Source organism: Berghia stephanieae, chromosome 1, assembly GCF_034508935.2.
Source record: "Berghia stephanieae isolate SIO BIC M18660-M18661 chromosome 1, UCSD_Bste_1.3, whole genome shotgun sequence".
Classification (NCBI taxonomy): Eukaryota; Metazoa; Mollusca; class Gastropoda; order Nudibranchia; family Aeolidiidae; genus Berghia; species Berghia stephanieae.
Genome location: NC_088360.1, coordinates 78404093 through 78410870, shown reverse-complemented (window position 1 = coordinate 78410870; position 6778 = coordinate 78404093). Strand labels below are relative to the sequence as shown.

Sequence of the window (6778 nt, the reverse complement as noted above, 5' to 3'; positions counted from 1 at the left end):
CCGGGGTTGGCTATGTTCAACCCTTCAAAATCTATTTTCTAAATTTTGTTACATTACAAATCCATTATTACAACTCTACTCTCTTTCATGTCCAATTTTTATGCATTGTTTGTAATGCTTATATTTTATGGTTTTTTATTTTATTTATTTTTTTTTGTTATTATATTTGATGTTTATTTTGTTTTTTTATTGCTATAATAGCGTAATTTCCATTAGGATCAATAAAGTATATTTTATTTTAAATTTATCTTATTTTCTTATCTTATCTTATCTTTCAAATCATTATTTTTAGAGCCCTGGAGCTTGAAAAGTAAAAAAATGCTTGCTGCCCTTTGGACAGAGCATTATTATTGCTAAGCACTTTCCCACCAGATACGCCTCCCCAATCACTTTGTTTGTTAACTAAAAGTCAAGTAGTGGGGAGAGAGTGTTAAAACAAATTCAGTCACGGAATCCCAATATCATATCACCCCAAAAAAAAACCCCAAACCCAAAAAATGAAAAAAAATCAACCATTTAAAAGTACTTTTATTTCTCTCACCGTTTCCGAGTTGAAAATTTAGCGTTTTTGAAGTATAAGTTTAAAAGAATATTTACTTGAGTTTTGTTTTATTGAGGGAAAAGATTCATTCTTTAAGTGTAAAAAATAGAAATTACATTTTCTGATCATTTAGAATTTTTATGTAATTTCACTTTTTTCCCCCATATTATACTGATTTTAGCTGCCATGTCACATTTTCTAACTTTGGTAAACTGAAGTGAATGTTGTATTACAACTTGTATACTGTTCTATAAAACTTCTTGATGAAAAGGACAGGAGAAACATGTAAAATTCACAATGTTATTTTGTTTTTTTGTTTGTTTTATTATGAGGTTTTTGTTTTTTAATAATTGAAATAGCAACGCTTTTTTTCCTTTACACTTTTTAGGTTCAAGTTGCTCAACCAGCGCCCCCTGTTTTACAACAGATCCAACAGACGACAGTTCAACAGCCACAACAGACTGCTGGAGCAGCAGCTGCTGCTGCTTCTGCTCAGACTGCCACTGTTCAGCTTCAAGGTGCCTTTTTATAATTAGTCATTATTGTGCTGTGCTTTTCTTTCTTTATCTTTTTTTAAAAAAACAGTCTATATACTGTAGAGTGAAAACTGGAAGTGTTTGTCTCATGTTTTCCGGGCACAATTGAATAAGACTGGCAAAAGGCGGCACCTATTTCTTGCAGCTACTGTGTTTAAATACTCTCAATCTGGTTACTGAGAAGGACAGCACTGATTTGTAGAGCGCCTGGATTGTTGAGATGAGTCCCTGCTCAATCCCAGTTTTTAAATACAGAGACCATAATGCCACACTCTGTGTCTTTTTTTTTTTTTTTGAGAGTGAGATAATGAGGGGTTGGGAACATTCTGTTGACCATTGTTTCTTCTATATTTGTTGACAGGTTAGTGTTAGGAATTTGGCCAGCTCCTCTCTCATGTACTTGTTTTTTTTTCAAAGCAGGTCTTTGGTTACGTAGGTTGAGGATTTGTTTTTGTGATCCAAGGTTGGTGATTTGTCCTATGAGCAGCAAATCATCCACCTACCTGAGCCTGGAACATCTCTGCAATGTTCCAGTCTTTTAATTTTTCCAGGTCGGATTTAATGCGATGGTTTGTTGCAAGGTTCTTCTTTTTTAGCTTGATTTTAATTATTAGAAGGGCAATGTTTTGGTTGCTTCCTATATCAGATCCAGGGTAGATGTGACAAGCTTACTAATGGAGATAAGATCATACTAAAGCTTGCTGAAAATGAAACTACCATCAGAACACGGAACGTCCTTGGCATTCATTACATCAAAGTGGAAAGGTGACAGAACTAAGACATGAACTTGAATGTTACCTATGGGGCATACTAGGATTCAGTCAAGTGAGTTTGACTGGATTTGGCAAAATGATTACAGAGAGTGGGAACAAGAGCAAGTATAATTGGAAACAAAATTAGCATGGAGTGGTATTCATAGTCTGGAGAGAAAAAGCTAATAAGTTGCATCATTGGATGTGCACAAAAATCATTTATCAGATTTATCGGCTAAACCTAAAAACATGTCATATTTAGTTTACCGTTAGTATAGTATCTCAAAGAATTTAAATGTAAGAAACAGTTGTGAACTAGAATAATAAACATAAAAGAATCATATTGTTATAAGATCAAATTTTCATTTAAAGCGTTTCTTTACTCTTATACAGGTGGACAAATTATGCAGCAACCGTTCCAAATCCAGGTGAGTTATGTTGCTCTCTATCTCTCTCTCTCTCTCTGTCTCTCTCTCTCTCTCTCTCTATATATATATATATTATATATATCTGTATTGTTTTCTTGCGTTAATATGAGCGTCCAGTTAATTAATGGTTATTAGTTATTTCTTTAGGGAGTTGGGAAACACTTATGTTGCAGATATGGCATATAATGGAACTTCATTCATTTAATATCACTGCAATATTGACTTTACTCTGTACTTATTTAATTTACTTACATGCAATCTGCTGTATAAGCTAAGCAATTTTTGCTATTTTTAATATGTGTGGTTGGGGGCTACACACTCTTCTTTGCATGTCTGATAATACAAATGCAATTATAGGCTTATTTTAACACCGTTGTAACAGAGAATATTTTATGTTGGTCTGATAGTCTTTCCTTTACAACAATCAGACCATAGCAATTTTGATTGTTAGACTTGTAAATAAGCAGGTTTTTTTAAAGTTAATCTTCACTCATCTCTTCCCTGAATTTCAAAATAAACTGAGGACTTTGTCCTCTGATTCCTCAAGAAATATTTTTTCTCTTTATATTATGATTTTACAACTCCAAGCTTCAGACAGCTCCAATTACCCTATACGTTTTGAAAGTTGGCTCACCAGGATGAAATATGTTTACACTGACACTTAATTAAGACTCTTTTTATTCTATGTAATGTATGGCATAGTGCACAATAGTCATATTGAACATTATGGGACCCCTTCAAACTTTGACACGGAATCAAGTCCTGTGTCTTGTAAAACTGACCTCCCAGAAGTTTTACGAAAGTAAAATAGGCACGGAAAGGTACTGGTCACTCTCCATTATGCTGTCATTGACCCAGTACATTTCCCTGCTAACATCGTAATCCCCGTTTCCTGATCGGATATCCCAATTTATTGAGGTTTGTAAGAACGGTCACTTTAGTTCCATGAGGAACAAAAAGGTTTAAGTAAGTAAGTAATTGGTACACTTAAGCATAAAGTTTGAACCCCTGAGTTTGAAAAGGCTATTAGTTTTAGAAGCTGAAGTAAAAATGTGGAGGTCACTCAATTTTAAACAGGGTTGCTCTTGTTCAAAATGATTGTCCAAGTGTCTGTAAAGCCTACTTGCCATGTCCTTGTTTTAAATGAACATTATCCATTGAGAGAGAAAAAATATATATTGTGAATCATGAATTAATGCTTACTGGATGCTATATGAATATGTATTATTTATTATAATAAGATTGATGGATACTTGATCCAAATTCATATTGAAGTGATTGGTATATGTTGATATTATTATTGTCATGCATTTTCAGCAAACTATGCAACCACAAGTATTCATTTACCCCACAAGTTACCCAGCAAGTCGTTAACCCCGTTCAAAAATACAGTAATGCAGCAACTTCAGCAACAACAACAGCAGCAACAGCAGCAGCAACAGCAACAAATTCAGACCCAAGTTCAACAACAGCAAACTCCAAGGAACTCCTATTTACCAACATGTCATCACACAATCAGGACAGGTTGAGAATATTCCAGTAAGTTGTTTTGGATCCTGACAATGTTATGAGTGTGAAATCTCAAACATCTCAACTTGAAATATAACATTTACAGAAACACATTTAAATTGACCCGCCACTGTGATGATAACATGAATACCACATCAAGGCAGAATAATGTTAGCCGTCAATTGCACTAAAATAACTGGGTGGTAATGAAATGTCTTTAAACTTTTAAAATGCACATCCACTGAAAACAGTGGAGACTGTTTGGTATGTACTGCACACAGACACTCTGGTCAGAGGCCTTGACTTCACTTGTGGGTCCAAAAATCATTTGCTGTATGTTCTCTAACAATTAAGTAATGATAGGATGATAAGGGAAAAAAATTACATCTGAGAAATTTAAGGGCGTGTTTTGGGCATTAAAATCTTGTTCATGCGATCAAATTTATGGGTTTGTTTTTTTAAAAGTTTACATCGCCCACATCCATGACAGACTTTCAAATTAATGAGGCTCAAATATTTATTTTTTATTAACAAAAACACAACAAAATTAAACTTTTACTAAACTTTTCCAATACCAGATTCAACTGACACCTCAGCAACTGCAACAGCTTCAGCTTCATGTACAGAATAAAGTAGGAGGACAACAGATCGTCCTCCAATCCCCTCAGACAGCAGACCAGACTGTCCAATTCACCCAAGCACAGGTCAGTGATATCTGTTTTTCTTCACCTAAGTTTAGCAATAAAAAATCTACTATAATATTTTTAGTGTGATAAACACTTTTTTGTCTTTTGGCTTTTAGTTACAAATGGTGTCTTTAGTAACAAAGTACGTGACATATATTGACAACATATGACATATATTTATGGGAAAATAATCAAAACCTGTTTACCAATTAAGAAATCTTTTTTTTTCTCCCATTTGTTTGCTAAAACTTTGTTTTGGAAAGGAACGGGATACTATCTGTTTTGTTTTGCAATTAAATTAAAAGTTATCCTGGTGCAGACATAGAAAGTGACCGTCTCCTTGTAATAATGACCCTTCAAGTGAAATTTAAAAGCCATACAAAAATGGAAAATAAAAAGGAGAATGGACCTAACTATATGTGGAAACCCAGAAATACAACAAAAATTGGGAGAAAACTTTCAATCCTACGAATTTGAATCAAACATGTCAACAAATGCCCAATACAAAAATTTTCAAAACACAGAACAACACGCATTCAACTACATGGGTCAGTGGCAAAATTTGGTCGAATCTGTGTTTTGACAAATATGTGAACAGGCTGTAAGACAAGAGATACAAAGCTGTGATGTAGCTACTGTACAAGTATTGATGCTATGCTCTGAGATAAAATACTCATAACATCTACCAGTCGGATATAACACGCCAACACACAAAACTATGTGTAACCTTACACAGTTATAGTCTGACAGAATTTATTGAGAGCTACTCATAAAAATGGCTAAAAACAAAGAGCTTGAGTGGCGTCAATTCGTACCTTCTATAATATGATCTCAATGTTTCCACATCCTGTTCTCGTAGATTCATACTTTTTTGTTGGCAAAGTAATGAATATCATTCACTCCTGAGACAAACAAAAACACACACCACCACACCATACAATATGGCTTGCGGGATGACTTGGTAGGATGTTGGGGGGGGGGGGGGGAGGGGGGAGCGGTAAGAATGGAGCTTACCATTCGTAAATAGGCAATACCCTTCAGGTGATTGAGGTATAAACATGGCGCTGTCGGGTGTTGCAATAAATCATGAAATTCCTGAAGATCAATATGAATTCCAATGTGATGAGAGTACTGGAAATACTATATTTGTCCTGAGAGTATTGAGTGAGAGAACCAATGAAAGTCAAATCCTCCCTATTCATATGTTCATCGACTATAAAAATACATTTGACAAAGTCAAACATAGGGCCATATTGCAACAACTAGAATCAATAGGTATTGATGATAAAAACCTAAGACTGTTATTGTGGATGTTATGTAGATATATCCTTAGAGAAAACATGTGGACATTAATTCATGCCTGCTTAATATATTATAATTTCAGGAACTGAAATAGTTGATCTTGAGATGAGGCAATTGTTTTATTTACCTGAAAAAAGATGTGAAACATTACAATTGATTCAGTAAATTTATGGAGTTCATTGTTTTCATGAGAATTGAAAATTGTGGTTGGAGGAAAGAACCGGAGGATTTAGCCTCTCTGTCCAAGGTCCATTTCCATTCCCATCTTAAGACAGACTCTTTCTTCTTTTTTTTTTTAAATTCAGGATTGCTTACTGGAAATATTTAAGAATAACAGTTACTTTAAATTGTCTCATCAATACAGCCAATGTACCAGATTCAGCAAACACAAGGAGGACAGCAGCAGATTTTCCTTCAAACTGGAGACGATCAAACAGAAGCTACAGGAGAGTCATAGAGGAGAGATGAATGAAAAATGTATGGGTGTCGTCAAGTGTGATGTATGGAGAGGGAGTTTGATGTAATAATTGTCTAATGTTAAAAAAAAATTACCATTACATCATTGATTGCACTATTTTACGTTTAGTATTCTGGTATATTTTTGGGATTTTTTGGGGGTTTGTTTAAAAAAAATATTTTGAAGGACAACTTGCGGTTTGGTTTTTTTTTTTAATTTGTTTTTTTCATTGGTAAGAGGGAATAGTGGTTTTGGAATATGATGGGGTATTGTTTTAAAATATTGCTTACTTCACTGTTCAATTTTAGTCAATTATAAACAGTTTTTAAATTGTATAAGTTTCATCAAGTTAATAATTATGACTGGAAAAGAATCCATAACAAACTAAGTGGTTTCCCTTGCATTTCTTAAATGATAAAATATTTGAGGGTCTAAATTGGTCAATTGACTCCGTGGCCCCATTTAAGAAGATATATACGATCATGTAATTTGTATTCTTTTTATCCAAAAATTTTTTAAAATATGTTTGTTTCATTAAAAATGATTCCGAAGAATGCGATCAGTTTC

General features: G+C 34.0%; 1 long non-coding RNA gene across 1 annotated transcript; it reads left to right on the top strand.

The window, feature by feature from the left end:
* Positions 1-3616: 3616 nt before the first annotated feature.
* On the top strand, positions 3617-6488 carry LOC144964629 (uncharacterized). Its single transcript, XR_013643892.1, has 3 exons — positions 3617-3796; positions 4345-4470; positions 6119-6488. It is a non-coding gene; the product is annotated as an uncharacterized LOC144964629 (long non-coding RNA).
* Positions 6489-6778: the final 290 nt, after the last annotated feature.